Source organism: Macaca fascicularis, chromosome 3 (assembly GCF_037993035.2).
Source record: "Macaca fascicularis isolate 582-1 chromosome 3, T2T-MFA8v1.1".
Classification (NCBI taxonomy): domain Eukaryota; kingdom Metazoa; phylum Chordata; class Mammalia; order Primates; family Cercopithecidae; genus Macaca; species Macaca fascicularis.
Window position 1 is genome coordinate 152,929,208 of NC_088377.1, and position 18,213 is coordinate 152,947,420.

An 18,213-nucleotide genomic window follows, 5' to 3' on the forward strand; every position below is an offset into this window, starting at 1 on the left:
AGCAAACACAATACAGCTTTTTGGTACTTTTATATATGTAATCTTTCTCTATTCTGCTGTTGATAGTTTTTGCCTTTCTCCCATTTAAATAAGTTAATTGAAAGCATAGTACAATTTCATCTCTATTGTATTAAAAATATGCAACTAACTATCTGTAGTAATATTATTCTGCAACATTCTCAAGAAAAATTATTGGGCATTAATTCCATCTGGACTCTCCACTAAATAAGCATTATTAAACAAATTTTCTTAAACTATAAAATTCATATTACTGAATTTGTAATATATCCAGAGTGTCTGAAGAATGGAGAACGAACATATGAGAAAAAGCTCATCGTCACTGGTCATGAGAGAAATGCAAATCAAAACTACAATGAGATACCATCTCACACCAGTTAGAATGGCGATAATTAAAAAGTCAGGAAACAACAATGCTGCTGAGGCTGTGGAGAAATAGGAACGCTTTTACACTGTTGGTGGGAGTGTAAACTAGTTCAACCATTGTGAAACACAGTGTGGCAATTCCTCAAGGATCTGGAACTAGAAATACCATTTGACCCAGCAATCCCATCACTGGGTATATACCCAAAGGATTATAAATCATTTTACTATAAAAACACATGGACACATGTTTATAATGACCCATGGACACAAATGTTTACTGCAGCACTATTCACCACAGCAAAGACTTGGAACCAACCCAAATGCCCATCAATGATAGACTGGATAAAGAGAATGTGGCACATAGACACCATGGAGTACTATGCAGCCATAAAAAAGAATGAGTTCATGTCCTTTGCAGGGACATGGATGAAGCTGGAAGCCGTCATTCTCAGCAAACTAACATAGGAACAGAAAACCAAATACCACATGTCCTCACTTATAAGTGGAAGTTGAACAATGGGAACACATGGACACAAGGAGGGGAACATCACACACCAGGGCCTGTAGAGGGTGGGGGCAAGGCGAGAGAGAGCATTAGGACAAATACCTAATGCATGCAGGGCTTAAAACCTAGATGACGGGTTGACGGGTGCAGCAAACCACCATGGCACATGTATATCTATGTAACAAACCTGCATGTTCTGCATATGAATCTCAGAACTTAAAGTAAAATAAAAATTCAAAAGAATAGATAAATATAGTTGGCAAATTACTGTACATATACAACACTATTATAACGATATACAATGCTAGTCTGTAGTTTATAACTGTTTCTCATAAAAGAAATGAAGCTTTAGAAAACATTTTTCACTGGATGCAGTGGCTCACGCCTGTAATCCCAGCACTTTGGGAGGCTGAGGCGGGTGGATCACGAGGTCAGGAGATCGAGACCATCCTGGCTAACACAGTGAAACCCTGTCTCTACTAAAAATACAAAAACAAAATTATCTGGGCATGGTGGCAGGCGCCTGTAGTCCCAGCTACTCAGGAGGCTGAAGCAGGAGAATGGTGTGAACCCAGGAGGCAGAGCTACAGTGAGCCGAGATCGCGCCACTGTACTCCAGCCTGAGAAACAGAGTGAGATTCCATCTCAAAAAAAAAAAAAAAAGAAAAAGAAAAGAAAACATTTTTCATTATAAGAAAATAAAATCACTTATAATAGACATATTTCCAATATTTATATTCTCTGTAGTCCTCTAATCCTTTACCTATACATATGTACTATATTTTTCAAATACTAGAATTATAGTATACATCATTTTATTACTTGCTTTTTTGTTTGACAACATTACAGGAGCATTTTCAATATTCATAGTCTTCAAAAACATGATTTTTGAATGGCTGTACGAATATTCCATCGTTTGTAAATATTGTAGTTTATTTAGCTAACCCACCACTATTGGCCAGTTACTACCATAATAATGCAGCAGTGAACTTCCCTTTATCTTTGCTCTAGTCTCTGATTTATGTCTTGGAAAAAAATTCTAAAAGTTGAAAGTACCAAGTAAAGACATGTAAATATTTTCAAGCCTTTTGATGCCTACCACCAAATTGTTCTTTCTCCAATATCCATAAGAGTACAGGTTTAAAGAAACTTCATCAATATTGTGTTGCTGGTATGATGGGTGAAAAAATATGTCTCATTTAATTTCATGCCATTTCATTTACAAGTAAGATTAATCACTTTAATAAATTCATTTTTCATTTTCTTTTTTGAACTATTTGTTCATTACCTTTGCCTATTATCCTTTGAATGTATTTGTTTTTTATTACTATTTTGTGGCTGTTTTTTATACAGGAGTGACATGTTTGACGTTGCAAATATTTTTCTAGGTTCTCATTCACTTTATCATTTCACTTTTTTGACATATAAGAGAGTTTCATTTTACATAATAAAATTTGTAAGCTTTTCCTTCATTATATGTCCCCTTGGTTTTATATTGAGGAAGGCCTTTCTCAGCCTACTATGAAATAATTCATTTACACTTTCTTCTAAGTATTTTATGACTTACATTTAATATTGTTTCTATTTTTAACCCATCTGAAATGCATTTTGTATACAGAATTGGAGACAGCTAATCACGTTTTCCTCAGACAAAAGTATTTTAACACATCAAGTTTAAACCATAAACACTTTTCAGATCAATTTTTTTCCATAAGTTTTTGGGGTAGAGGTGGAATTGGTTACATGAGCAAAAGAAAACTACCGACTGATATCCTTGATGAAGACAGATGCTAAAATCCTTAACAAAATACTAGCTAACCTAATCCAACAACATATCAAAAAGGTAGTCCACCATGATCAAGTGGGTTTCAACCAGGGATGCAGGAGTGGTTTAACATAGACAAGTCAATAAATGTGATACACCACATAAACAGCATTAGAAACAAAAAATCACATGATCACCTCAACAGATACAGAAGCATTCGACAAAATCCAGCATCCGTTTATGATTAAAACTTCCAGCAAAATCGGCATACAAGGGACATACCTCAATGTAATAAAAGCCATTATGACAAACCCACAGCCAACATAATACTGAATGAGGAAAAGTTGAAAACATTCCTTCTGAGAACTGGAACAAGACAAGGATGCCCACTCCCACCACTCCTCTTCAGGATAGTACTGGAAGTCCTAGACAGAGCAAACAGACAAGAGACAGAAATAAAGGGCATCCAAATCGGTACAGAGGAAGTCAAACTGTCACTGTTTGCGATGATATGATCATTTACCTTGAAAACCCTAAAGACTCCTCCAGAAAGCTCCTAGAACTGATAAAATAATTCAGCAAAGTTTCCAGATACAAGATTAATGTACACAAATCAGTAGCTCTTCTATACACCAACAGTGACCAAGCAGAGAATCAAATAAAGAACTCAACTCCTTTTACAATAGCTGCAAAAAAATAAAATAAATAAAATACTTAGAAATATAGCTAAACAAGGAGTTGAAAGACCTCTACAAGGGAAACTACAAAATGCTGCTGAAAGAAATCACAGATGACACAAACAAACAGAAACACATCCCAAGATCATGGATGGGTAGAATCAACATTGTGAAAATGACCATACTGCCAAAAGCAATCTACAAATTCAAAGCAATCCCCACCAAAATACCACCATCATTCTTCACAGAATTAGAAAAAGCAATTCTAAAATTCATATGGAACCAAAAAAGAGCCCACATAGCCAAAGCAAGACTAAGTAAAAAGAACAAATATGGAGGCATCACACTACCTGATTTCAAACTATACTATAAAGCCATAGTCACCAAAACAGCATAGTACTGATTTTAAAATAGGCACACAAGACCAATGGAACAGAATAGAGAACCCAGAAATAAACTCAAATACCTACAGCCAACTGATCTTCGACAAAGCAAAGAGGTTTTTTTTGTTTTTTTGTTGTTTTTTTTTTTGGACAAATATCTCTTTCTGTTGCCCAGGCTGGAGTGCAATGGCATGATCTCAGCTCACTGCAACCTCCACCCCCCAGATTCAAGTGTGCCTCAGCCACCTGAATAGCTGGGATTACAGGCATGCACCACCATGCCTGGCTAATTTTTTTATTTTTATTAGAGACAGGGTTTCACCATATTGCCCAGGCTGGTCTCTAACTCCTGGTCTCAAGTTATCCATCAGTCTCGGCCTCCCAAAGTGCTGGGATTACATGCATGAGCCACTGTACCCAGCCTAAATGTATTATTAATGTATTATTATTAATGTATCCTTTCATACTAACAATACCTAAGTTGTTTTTGTTTAACATGTACTAGCATTTCCTACCTTTTAAACATGTAGTAGCTTATCCTATCGTTTAAACATGTACTAGCATATCCTATCTTTAGGCTCCTTTAATACAGAATCAAGGTTCTCCTTCATTCCTTGCTTTCCATGCTACCAGCACTATAAAATAAGAGAATCAACAAAACATCCTACATTATTAAGAGTAGTTTGATGTTTTGGCTCTATGTAGAACACACCAATTACATCTATAATGTATTAATTTAAAAAGTGGACTCAATTCCTCTAACTATTGAAAAAGATTTGCCCCAGAAGTCTTTTCTGAGTCCTTAGCCCCACTCTCCATCTGAATGTGATACCTCTCCTGTGTTGTTTTCCAAGACTTCTGAACATACCTGATCATAGCCCTTATCACCTTATATTTCTGACTTACCGGTCAGTCCCCCAACTAAATCAAAAGAATTTCAGAAGAACTATGTCTCAGATATTTTATCATTATCACCTAGCTCATAGTAAGCAGTTTGTAAATATTCATTAAATAAATGAATGAGTACAAGACTACAAGACTTTTAATTCCTTTCGGGCCTGCCAGTGACTAATGATTGCAACAGTGAACAAGTCACTTAATATTTTAGACTGTGGTGAACAATTCAGAAATCAGTAATTTCTTAGCACGATGATCTCTTAAGATTTTTCAATCTCAGAATTCTATGATGACATGACCTGTATCCCCAGAACCCAATTTTACGCCTTGCTGCTACACCTCTTACTTGGTAATATTCCCCTATCCCCACCAGTCTGACCCTTCCAGACTCGACCTTCTCCGCCTACCCCATTGTCCATTTAAAATGTTCTCACCTTGTGCTCCTTAGGGTTTTTCTATGGATCAGCCATCTATAACTGTAGTCTGAACAACAATGCATTTTACTGTACCTTCCCCATGCTAAATTTGTGTGTAGGTATACTGCATGGCTCATTCAGAAGATACTGGTGATGTGAAATGCGTAGGCATGAGGTTAAAAAGGAGGTCTCAACCTGTCTTGCTTACCCCATAGACTCATCTTTGGAAATGCATATGACATTAGATTAATGACTGCATTTTTACTCTAAAACAAAATGCCTTAAGAGTACTAGTATTATAATTTTACAACTTTTCTTGTTTCCATAATGATCAATAGAAGTGACACATTTTGCAATCATACCAAAAAAGAAAAAAAAAGGATTATACTGATAATCTCTTCCCAAATATATTCTGGTGAGGAAAGGTTTATTTTGTGTCTTTTCACTTTTTGTCATTTCCTTGCTCTAGTTTAGATGTTTTAAATATTTCCATAAATGTTGGGAGTAAGTTTACTTTGGACAGAACAGATTTGCTTCTATTTTTAAGAATTTGATAGCATGTGGTGAGATTGTTTATTTTGTTGAGATACCCCAAAAACTCAGCCTCTTGATCTAAAATGCAATCCAATAAGTTATATGAGTTAAGGTTAATCTGTAAGTAAAATACAATTCCAATTTGCTAGTGAATACTTACCTATAAATATTAAAGACAGTATTTTAACTTAAACATTTGCCAACCTATGCTAAGTGTTATGGGGGAGCAAAGGCAATTAAAGTCAATTTTCTGCCTCCAAGGAGTGTATTCTGGTAAGAGAGACCTGTGCTTAACTAACAATAACACAAGACAGAATATGGTTCTTTAAAGAAAAACAAATCCTGTAGTAGCAAAAGAATTTTAGGATGAAAATAATACATCGATAAGTAGGATTAAAACTACAGTTCTAATACCTTTCCAAATTTCAATGTACTTTTTTGAATAAGAGAAAAATTAACCAGCCATGTCCTTTCCAAAGAAACACTACAGATTACACTTCCTGTAGCACTCTGGAAATATGGACTCTGACTGGTAGTAGACCACTACTTCTGTTCAAGAGGTTCTTTAAATATTCATGAAGTCTGATTGAGAAAAATGTTAAGCAAGCCATGGTCATACTGAGCAATTCAACTGGTAAACCATGGACTGCATAGCTACATTCAACAGCAGGTAGAAGGAATAACTTGAGAGGCTATTAAGGAATAGAATTAGGAAGGCTATAGGCTCATTATTAAACCATTGTTTACTTAGCACTGCCAACATTCCAAACACAGTGGTAAATGCAAGACTGGTGAATAAAATCCATAAAAATATTATCTAAGAGACTGTTTATCATGTTATAAATTCATGGTTTTTAAAAAATAATAGAAGCCGGGTAGGGTGGCATGCATCTCTAGTCCCATCTACTCAGGAGGCTGAGGCAGGAGGACTGCTTGAACCCAGGAGTTCAAGGCTGTAGTGAGCTATGATTGTGCTTGTGAATTGCCACTGCAATCCAGGCTGGACCACATAGCAAGACCCCATCTCAAAAATAATAATATTAATAATAATAAGTTAGGAAAAACAATCCTTCATTCATTCACAATGTACATGTCCTACATATTCAAATTAAAACCAGGCAAAAGTCTTCTGTTCTGAAACTAAGTTTCTGTGAAAGACCCCAGCTTGTATTCCCGGCAATATCAAGTTTCCTTATTTATCTCTATAGATTACCTCATATAATGAAATGGAATCATCCTTTTCCAGAATTAAGATGCTGCTTTTATCACTTTACTTGCTCAAAAACCTTAAAAGCTTCCATTTACAGCTGGGCATGGTGGCTCACACATGGAATCCCAGCACTTTGGGAGGTCGAGGCAGGCAGATCACCTGAGGTCAAGAGTTCGAGACCAGCCCAGGCAACACAATGAAACCCAGTATCTACTAAAAATATGAAAATTAGCCAGGCGCAGTGGCATACACCTGTAGCCCCAGCTACTCGAGAGGCTGAGGCAGGAGAATTACTTGAATTACCAGGAGGCAGAGGTTACAGTGAGCCAAGATCACCCTACTATGCTCCAGCCTGGGTAACAGAGAGAGACCCTGTCTCAAAACAAAACAAAAAAAGTTTCAATTTACTATAAAATCAAATTAAAAATCCTCAAGGTGGCATTCAAGACTCTGCATATCTGTATATTCAAACTATTTCCTAATACCTTCACAATGGAAATTTTCTGTTCCAGACACATTGCCTTCATAGTTCCACAAACACATTATGTATATTTATGTCTATTTACACCTATTGTTTCTTTTCTTTTCTTTTTCTGAGACAGGATCTTACTCTGTCACCCAGGCTGGAGTGCAGTGGTGCAATCTCGATTCACTGCAGCCTTGACCCCCCCAGGCTCAGGTGATCCTCCCACCTCAGCCTCCCAGGTAGCTGGGACTACGTGCAAGCTGCCACGATCATGATATGGTCTGGCTCTGTGTCCCCACCCAAATCTCATCTCAAATCGTAATCCCTATGTGTTGAGGAAGGGACCTGGTGGGAGGTGATTGCATCACAGGGCGGTTTCCCCACGCTGTTCTCGTGATAGTGAGTACTCACGAGATCTCATGGTTTAAAATTGTTTGACAGGCCCTCCCCTCTCACTCTCCTCTCTCTCCTGCCACCATGTAAGACATCCACTTTGCCTTCCACCATGATTGTAAGTTTCCTGAGGCCCTTCCAGCCATGTAGAACTGTGAGTCAATTGAACCTCTTTCCTTTATAAATTACCCAGTCTCAGGTAGTTCTTTATAGCAGTGTAAAAACAGACTAATACAGCCCAGATATATATATATAGATAGATATATATATATATATTTAAACAGGGTCTCACTTTGTCACCCAGGTTGGTGCAATCACACCTAGTGGCAAAATCTTGGCTCACTGTAGCCTCAAATAGTAAGTATTCAAGATACATGTTTTGTTTAAAAGGAGTCAATAAAATAATCTAAGTCAACTATTTTATTTATTACACATGAAGAATCACAGGAAAAAAGTTAAGCAGCTATTTCAGATTACATAGTTTGAAAGCTACATCCCAAACACAAAACCCAATATTTTTTGGGTTGTAAAGAATCCTGCAGAGGATAGTGAAAGGGTAGAAGTGAGGATCCCTTTCTGTGTGATATTGTTAAAATTGGGATCCTTTGATTTACATGATAGCTTGAATTCTAAATATAGAGTTGCCATCAGGTAAATATAAAATAATATTGGGGCAAAATTAGCCATGTCACTTGGAAGTCTTTTGAAAGGTTTCTGCTTATTTTTTTAACCTATATATTATTGTAAGAGGCATACTTGGAACAACCTGCAAACACATATACTGATTAACTAATCCAGCGGCAGCATAACACACAGGGAGTTTTATCCTTTATGAAGGCCTAGCACATGCATCACGTTTAACACAGCCCTAGCTCACAGTACTTTATCTACTTGGCTAGAAAACAAATGGCCATAGAAATTCATGCTAGTCAATCTATTTTTTTATATATATTTTGGAGTACAAAGGATATAAATTCATCTGAGTACATAACTAGCATGCAAAGAAATCAGGTTGAGTATGCTACAGTTAAAATGGTCACCACAAGAAGCTGAAATACCAGGAGTGTTCAGTGGAATTACTGAGAGTCTTCAAGCAAAAAGGGTTTTCCTAACTGCCACTGCAATTATAATGAAAACATTTTACTTCCTAATGATTTCACCTAGAACACATTATACATAACAGAATATACATGCATTCAAATGTAATAGACACATAAGGAATACCAATTTTGACTACTTTCTTCCCATAAATCATAAGTGACTTCTGAGCACAACTCTCAAGACTTTCAAATACTTTCTGAGACTCTTTTTCCATTTAGAAATAAGCAACTATGTACAACAGTTGATGGAAAACTCAAGCACTTCACTATTTCAGTGAAAAGAGGTAGAAAGAAAGTCTATAAAGTATAATTTTTATCCATTTGAAAAAATTTAAATTTGGAATCACTTCATTCTTAAAGTCCCAACACACTAAAAATAAAGTGTATTCTAAATTTTCACATTTGTCAAAGACAGTAATATCAAGCAGTAGCCCACAATTCCCTAAAGGAATGATGTCAATTGGTATTTCTTAAATTAATTCAGTGACCTACAGTAATGTGAGTTCTTGGTACATAATGTCTGTCAGTAAGCAATACAAAACTTTCAGAATCACTTCTGGTGTCTGAACTCCAAAATGCAACCCAAAAAAATGTGTCTAAAGTAATTCCTTAATTCCTACTTCAACTTGCATCTGTTAGTTATAGAAATATCAGAAAAATAAAAATTACAGCAGGTGTAGATTGCTAGAACTACAATTCTACAAATTAAATACAATACAAATTTAACCAAGATTTCTGGTAATATATATATATAATCAGTTATCTTTCTGAGCTAAGACATTACAAGTCTGTAACTTCTTTTACCAAGTATGGTTTAGTGAGTTTCACATGTGCTTACACAGCTCCTTTTTAGTTACTTAGTAGACAATGTGCAATGGTATACTTTTACAAAAATGTCAAAGGTCTCAAGAAATGGAAATACTCAAATTTAAAAGATTTATCTGTTATCTCTGAACTCTCTTTCTCTGCTTTTACTGCTCCCAAGTATACAGGCACCCCCAGAGACCAGCTAAAAGTTCAGGAACAGAAAACTCCAAGTACATCATCTTAACAAATAACCCCACACATCATAGTTTAAAAATAGCATATTTGAAAAAAATGCACTAAAAATTATTATTAGAACTTCACACTCAAATGCCTAAAAAGTTATGAACATTTTACATTGTAATACCCATAAATTCTAATGAGTGATTATCAAAGTATATCAGAGAAACAATACGTCTAAGATCATGAAAGATTAGAATATTATGTTTCGATTTTTACATGAATTATTTATGTACTTAAAAAACATAGCTGAAGTGAGGAGAAACATAAATGATAATCTAATCACATTCTCTGAGTTTCCCTCCTAGGTCACTGGCTGCTCCTTCTCATTTTCCTGACTCCCATTATTCCTAACCTTTAAGTGCTGGACTGCCCTAGGAGGAGTATAGTACTCTTGTCTTTCTCTATTCACTGTCTAGGTCACAGGTCAGTAAACTTCTGCCTACAGACCAAATGTAACTTACCATCTATTAATTTTTATAAAGTTTTATTGGAACATGGCCACACCCATTTTCCTAATTATTATCTACAGCTCCTTTCACAATACAAGGTTAAAACTGAATATCTGCAACAATGACTATCTAGTGCCTCTGATCCTTTACAGAAGAAAAATTGTCAATCTCTATCTACGTGATCTCACTAAGATGTATAGTTTAAATATAATGTATATCCTGAAAATTCCCCAAATTCTATCTTCAGTCCTGACTCAGATATGAATGACAAGTTCTCTACATTACACTTAGATGTCTTATAGGCATAAAAATTTAACATGTCTAAAAGGTAAAATTTGGTTTCTACCACCCGTACCCACTCCTTTGCCTCTTGTATCTCAATACACAATTTCCATTCATGGAATTGCTTAAGCCAAAAACTTCAGAATCCTCCTTGATTCCTCTATTTCTCTCATACTCCATATCCGAGTCATCAAAAAAAGTATATCCTTAAAATATATCCAGAATCTGGTCACTTCTCACCCACTGCAATGCTACCACCCTAACTCAAGCCACAACCATTTTCACCTGGACTATTATGGTAGCCTCCTTACTGGCTCCCTATTTCTGCTCTTGGTCCCTTACACTCTATTTTTACAGAGTATGTACAATGATCATGGAATTCCACTACTGAAAACACTTCAAAAGCCATGCAAGGTGTGGCCTCCTGCTATATCCTACCTTCCCTCCCTCTTACTGATTCTGGTCACTCCCCACATGGTCTTTTACTGTCAAGCATGGTCCTGCCTTGGATCTTTGCATTTGCTGTTCTGTCTGGAAAAGTTTCCCCTGACTTATCTAGTTTGTTTAATTCCTCATTGTATTCAGGTCTCTGATCAAAGATTACCTCAAGTTAGAGGTCTTCCTTAATCACTCTCTCTAAAATAGTGACTCCTATCAACTCTATATCCCTGTTATAGGTGGATTCCCTAGAAAACAGGCTCTAAGATTCTGGGATTTGCATGCATTTTGGGGAGTGCCCTTAGAAACAACATCTGAAAGGGAGTGAAGGAAGCAGGACAGGCAGAGAAAGAAGCTTAACTGCAATGCGGTTGTAACAGAGGTTTGAGCCACAGGAACCTCTGCAGTGGATACAGTATTTGAAAATTGTCCCACATGAGGAAAAGAGGCACAGTCTTTGAGCCCACATATGCATAATGAAATTCCCGGTATCCCCAGAGTTGGGGTGTAACCTTGAGTAAGACACATAAATCTGTGTTTTAGGGAAATGCAAATTAAAACTAAAATAAGATACTACACACACACTAGGATAGCTAAAATCAAAAAAGATTTAAAAAAAACAAATGTTGGTGAGGATGTGGAGAAAACAGAACCCTCATACATTGCTCATGGGAATATAACATGGTACACACAGCCGCCCTGGAAAACAGTTCGGCAGTCTCTTCCAAAGTTAAACATAAATACATCACACAACTCAGCAATACCATACCTAGAAATCTGCCCAAGAGACATGAAAACATATATCTACAGAAAGAATTATAAAAGCATATTCATGGTATTATTCATAATACCTAAAAGCAACACAACACAAAAGGTTAGCAAATGGTATGTGGATTAACAAAATGAGGTACATCTAAACAAAAACTAACATTCAGCAAAAAAAAAAACGAACAAAATACAGATACATACTATAACATGGATGAACCTCAGAAACATTACACTCAGGGAAAGAAGCCAACACAAAAGACCATTTACAGTATGATTCTTTTTAACTGAAATAGCCAGAAGGGGAAAATCAATAGAAATACAAAGTAGATTAGTGGTTGCCTGGAGGTAGGGGTAAGAAATAAGAGTAACTGCAAATGGCCATGGGGAGTATTTTCAGGATGATTAAAATATTCCAAAATTGGATTATAGTGATGGATGTACCACCCTATACATTCACTATATATCATCAATTTCTATACTTAGCATGAGTGAATTTTATGAAATATAAATTATATATAAAGACATAAAAAAGAAAGATTAGTGGCTGATTCTTAAATTGACTAATAATAATGGTGACAATAACTACTACTCACTGGAAATTTGCTTAGGTTCAAGAATTGTTCTGAGTGCTTCATATGTATTAACTCATTTAATCTTCAACACAATCCTATGAAGCAGGAACTATTTTATTCCTATTTCAGAGATGAGGTAACTCAGGCATGGGAAAATTAAATAGCATGCTCAAGGTCATAGAACTAAATATATGTTAATTAACATAAAAATAAAACATTCTGCCTTAAATGCTAAGCACCGCACTTATCTAAAACAAACCAAAAAAGGAGAAGATAACACCATATGTGTTTATACATGGTAAGTTCCCTGTAAGTAGTGTATTTAAGATTTTCCAATGAGTGACCAACTTGCAACACTTATGATTATCTATATAGCCATTGAAACAAGTAATAAATATAATATTTATTATAAGACAGCTTGGCCAGTACCTGGTTCATATTCAGTGAGAGACTTAATTACTATAGACAAATATAAAGAATGCTCATGATCTAATCTACTGAATCACTATGTTCATACAGACACAGAAATACCACTATGGGTACACATAAATACAACTTTATTCTGCAAGAGTCATGCATAAACACACACACAAACTCTGAGTCACACAGTCTCTATAATAAAGATTTTTCTAGTGCATCATGTCACAGAACTACAAGCATATCATTTTGTTCCTGTAACTGAAATGCACAATGGGACAAGATGAGATGACAGTGTGTTTTATCTTTTTCATATGAAAGTTCAGTAATAAATTTCACATGGCAGTAAGCCAATATGAATGAAAAACTTGGAGATAATAACTTCTCATGTATCTACCAGTAAAACACTCTCAAATTTACAGACACCCCTAGAAAAGACAGCTGATAATCACATTGTATGTAGTTAATATTTTTTAAAAAAGAAGGCATATAAATGATCAGCAAGCCTGACATTTCGATATTTGACAACAATGTATTTTAAACAGTCTAATAAAACACAAAGCACAGATGTAGAGGAAGCAGGATATGTAACTAAAACCACATTCACCTTCAATTCCTCTGCAGGCTAGCACTGAAAAACCTACATCAGCACTTTCTGTCTAGATGATATATTGATACGAACCTAGAATAAAAATGGTGATAAAAAAGTACCATTTGTAATTGAAAATAAATGTTGCTAAGTGCTAACAAGCTTCTGTCAGTTAAATTGTTTTTATTTAGAAATATTTTCCATTTCCTCTATGATTCTTAAGAAACTGTAATTAATTTTTGTTCCAAATTAATAATTAAACAATGTTTTTGTGTATTGATTACACAAATTAGTAATATTTACATTTAAGACATTCATTTAAAGTTGAAGAAACCATTCCATAATACAAAGTTAATTCCTACCCTTAATTGTCTTAAAATTTAACGTCTACCTAGAAAGCAATGCATCAGTAATAAATTTATGATTCAATATAGTTATCAGCCCATAGCTAAAAATTTGCAGACCTATATAACCAAGCACATTAAAAGTCCCTACATACAACCATGAGTAACTCTCATAGTTCAGCATGCTCTACAGTAAGAACCATCACAACTGCATGTTCTCATTGATGGGTCCCAGTACATGTTTAAAAGAAGCTGTACATGTACATCACCAACTTGCACATACACACATGCAAAATTAAATGACCTAAAGGGTATCTTGTGAAAAACTTGAGAGTTTTTTTTTAAGACATCAGTATAACCTTGGTTAAATAACCTTATGGTCTATAGAAAGATTTGAAATTTCTGAATATAAAAACATACAGTAACATAAAGCTTGCTTCTAAGAGTAGCCAGATTCAATATTCAGGTTTAGAAAAATTACATTCATTACATTAAATTTAAGTGGAACAAATAATTATGCTGAACTTCTACAGGACTGCCCTTAAAATCCTATACATAACTAGAAAAGTGGGCAACATATATAAAGCTATTTCAGATAGTAGATAAATGGCAGAAGAGGCATGTGATTATTAACAAAAGGGAAACAAATCAGTTGATATCTAAGACTGTCTGTGTTTCAACCTAGACGCAAAGTCCAAACTGTGTTATAAGAATGGGGAACTCAAAAAGAACATCATGGTCCAAATAAGTTGAGAAACAGATTAGAGTTTGAAGAGTCTGGGATGGCTGGAATTTGTGGGACATATTACAGATAAAGAGAACACTATGCAGAGACTGGCATAAGAATACTCATGAGGCTTTGAATAGGAATCTGTGCTGCATAGGGTGAAACTCCAAGCAGCCAAGTGAAAAATAACTAGCAGGAAAAGATCAATTTCAGGGGAGCTATAAAGTGAACAATTCCAAGAATGAAGAGCCCTTGTTGTTGAATACCCAGAGTATTCTGTAGAGACTCCAGAAAGCTCATGCCTTAGTAGTGAGTCTAAACTAGCTCTAAAGATTACCCTAGATCATCCTTGAAAAGCATAAAAATAGCCTTGAAATGAGCAGGCTGATCTGCAAATAACTTAAATACCTACCAAAAAAGTGGAGGGTGGTAGGGAGAGAGACCATTTAAAAGAAAAACCAAAATGCAACTAGTATTACATTAGTAACCAAAAAGAAAAACCAATGTAAATTAGTATCTACATTGTTCAAATTCAGCTGAACAATGTAAATACTAATAGTCAATGCCTAATAATGAAAAAAAAAATTAGAGACAGACAAATAAAAGGGAGGGAAATATTACCCAGAACTAGGAGAAAAATCAGTCAATAAAAACAGATCCAGAATTAACAAAGATAACAAAATTTACATTAAAAGGCCTTAAAACAGCTATTAAAATAAGTTCAATAAGATTAAAGACTTAATGGAAACATGAACATAATGAAAAGACAAAGAGAACATATTGAGAACCACCAAAGTAAGTGTCCAAACATTTAAAAATATTTTTGACACGAAAATATTGCAGATAAGACACTACAGAAAATATCAGTGAAGTGGAAAACATAGCAACATAAATAATTTTAAACAAAGTACAAAGGAAGAAAACATTTAAAAAATAAACAGTCTTGATAATATGTGAGGGTACCAACAAATAATCTAACATTTTTGTAATTCAAGCACTAAAATAAGAGGAAAGAGGTCAAGAAAATATTTAAAGAAAACATGCCTCCAATTTTTCTGAATTTGATCAACACTATCAGCCTACAAATCCAAGTAGTTCAACAAATCTCAGGCAGAATAAAGAAAAACCATGACAAGACATGTTATAATCAAATTGCTAAAAAAAAAAAAAAAAAAAAGAAGTAATAAAGAGAAAAATCTTAAAAGTAGCAAGAAAAAAAGGCATATAATGTACATAGGAGTAAACATAATAAACATGTCTTGTCAGAAATTATGCAAGCTGGAAGGAAATGGAATGACATATTTAGAGTGCTATAAGAAAAAAATTGTGAAACTAAAATCATACAGCCAGATCAAATAGTTTCCAAAAATGAACACAAAGGCGAAGATGTCATTTACCAATACACCCATGACCCAGTCAAAGCCCACAACATCCCTGAAATTCTCGAGATCAGGTTCAAAAAAAGGGGTCCCCATGAAAGTGAGCATCAAGATGGCACCACCTCACCAGACCTTCTTGGAGCTCTTCATGTACCTGAACGAAGTCACGGGCAAGCACGGCATGGGCTGTATTGACATTGTGGAGAACCGCTTCATTAGAATAAAGTCCAGAGGTATCTACAAGACCCCAGCAGGCACCATCCTTCACCAGGCTCATTTAGACATCGAGGTCTTCACCACGGATCGGGACGTGCACAAAATCAACCCTGAGTGTAAATCTGTCCACCATTGCATCACCAAGTCCCAGGAGGAAATGGAAGGAAAAGTGCAGGTGCCCATCTTCAAGGGCCAGGTGTACATCCTCAGCCAGAAGTCTCTACTGTCTCTCTACAAGGAGGAGCTGGTGAGCGTCAGCGTGCAGGGGAATTATGAGCCAATCGATGCCACCGGTTTCATCAACATCAATTGCCTCAGGCGAAGGAATATCATTGTTTCTAGAGTAAGATCACTGTCAAATAGACCCGCGTACAACGGGAGCTGGGGCCTCCTCACTTTGCAGATCTCCCAAGTACAGGTGCTAATTGTTGTGATTATTTGTAATTGTGACTTGTTCTCCCCAGCTGGCAGAACAGTGGAGCTGCCAGCGCCCAACTTTGTTCCCTGATCTCCCTGAAGCCTGCAAAATTGGTCATCGAAGGGAAGGGTGGGGGACAACTGCAGGAGTGAGCTATAAAATGACAATTAAAAATAAAAACACACACACACACAGATAACAATTCTAAATATTTATGCACCTAATAATGGAGCTTCAAAACACATGAAGAAAAAACTAGAACTGAAAGGAAAAAAAGAAACCCATAATAATAGTTGAAGATTTCAACACTACTCTCTTGGTAATTGGCAGAACAAAGAGATCAGAAACAGTAAAGATATAAATACTTGAGTGGCACCATTAACAAGTTGACCTAATTGATATTTATAAACAACAATAGCAGAATACACAAAATTTGCTAATGCACGTAAAAAATTTAACCAAAATAGGGCATATGCCAGGCCTTAAAAAAAATGTATTGAAATCACTCAGAGTACTTTCTTTGGTCACAAAGGAGTTAAAACAGAAATCAATTAAGGAATAAGTCCGGAAATATCTGGAAGTCAAACTATATAATTCTAAATAACCAATGGAAAAAGAAACCACAAAGGAAATTTAAAAGCATCTTGAATAAAATGAAAACACACTATATCAAAATTTTGGGGAGAAAACTAAACTACTGTTCAGAACAGTGTTTCCCCAAATGTGCTACACACTAAAAATCACATAGGGAGTTTTTAAAAAATCCCATTGTACCTCATATCAATTTAATAATTAAATAAAAATATCTGGGGATGGGAGACAGAATTATTAATTTTTAAGGATTCCCCAGACAATTCCAATTTGCAACAAAATTTGGGAGCCACTGGTTTAGAAGAAATTTTGTAGTTTAAAAAAAAAAAAAACAAAATTCTACGTTAACAAGGTAGAAAAAGAAAAGCAAATTAAAATCAAAGTACATAGAAGGGAAGAAATAATAACAAGCAAATAATCAAAGACATAAAAAACAAACCCAAAGCTGCTTTTTGGAAAGCATTTTTAAATGATAAATAGCTAGAATGACCATGGGAGTAAAACAGAAAAGATACAAATTACAAATATCAGAAATAAAAAAGGAGATATTCTCCAACTACTTCAGGCATCAAAACAAAAATAGAGGAATATTATGAACAATTTTATACCAATAACTTAGATAAATTAAATGAATCAATTGCTTAAAAGACACAAATTACAAAACTGACTCAGAATAAACCCCTCATCAATCTCAAAAGCTTAACTCATAATTAACAATCATCTCAAAAAGAAAATTCCTGGACCAGATAGTTTTGCCAGTCAATTCTATCAAATATTTAAGGAAGAATTAAACCCTATACAAACTTTTTTAGAAAAGAAAAAAAAGAAGAAATACTTCCCAGTTTGTTTAATGAAGCCACCAAGTCTACAAATCCAGATAGAGATTTAAAAAAAATGACAGGCCAATATATCTCATAAATATAGACATAAAGATCTTTAACAAAATATTACCAAATCAAACCCAGCAATATAAAAAAAAAAAAATACATCATGATGAGGTTTGGCTTATCCAGGAATGTGAGATGGGTTTAGCATCCAAAAATCCAATCAATGTAATTTACCATATTAACAGATTAAAAAACAAAACTACATGACCATATCAATAGTTACAGAAAAGGATGTGGCAATTATCAAACACTCGGTCCTGATTCAAGAAAAAAAAAAATTCTCAGCAAAGTTGAAACAGAAAGTGTGCCAGTTATCAACCTCTTGCCTGTCAGCTCCAAATTTACCCTTCACTGTCCTG

At 35.2% G+C, this 18,213-nt stretch overlaps 1 protein-coding gene and 1 pseudogene across 11 annotated transcripts in view; one reads left to right on the top strand and one right to left on the bottom strand.

Annotated features, from left to right (window-relative positions):
• The window catches only part of IMMP2L (inner mitochondrial membrane peptidase subunit 2), an 872,645-nt gene that overhangs the window by 721,842 nt on the left and 132,590 nt on the right, over positions 1-18,213 (bottom strand). The window lies entirely within an intron of this gene.
• LOC141409917 (argininosuccinate synthase pseudogene) lies at positions 12,063-17,959 on the top strand (annotated as a pseudogene).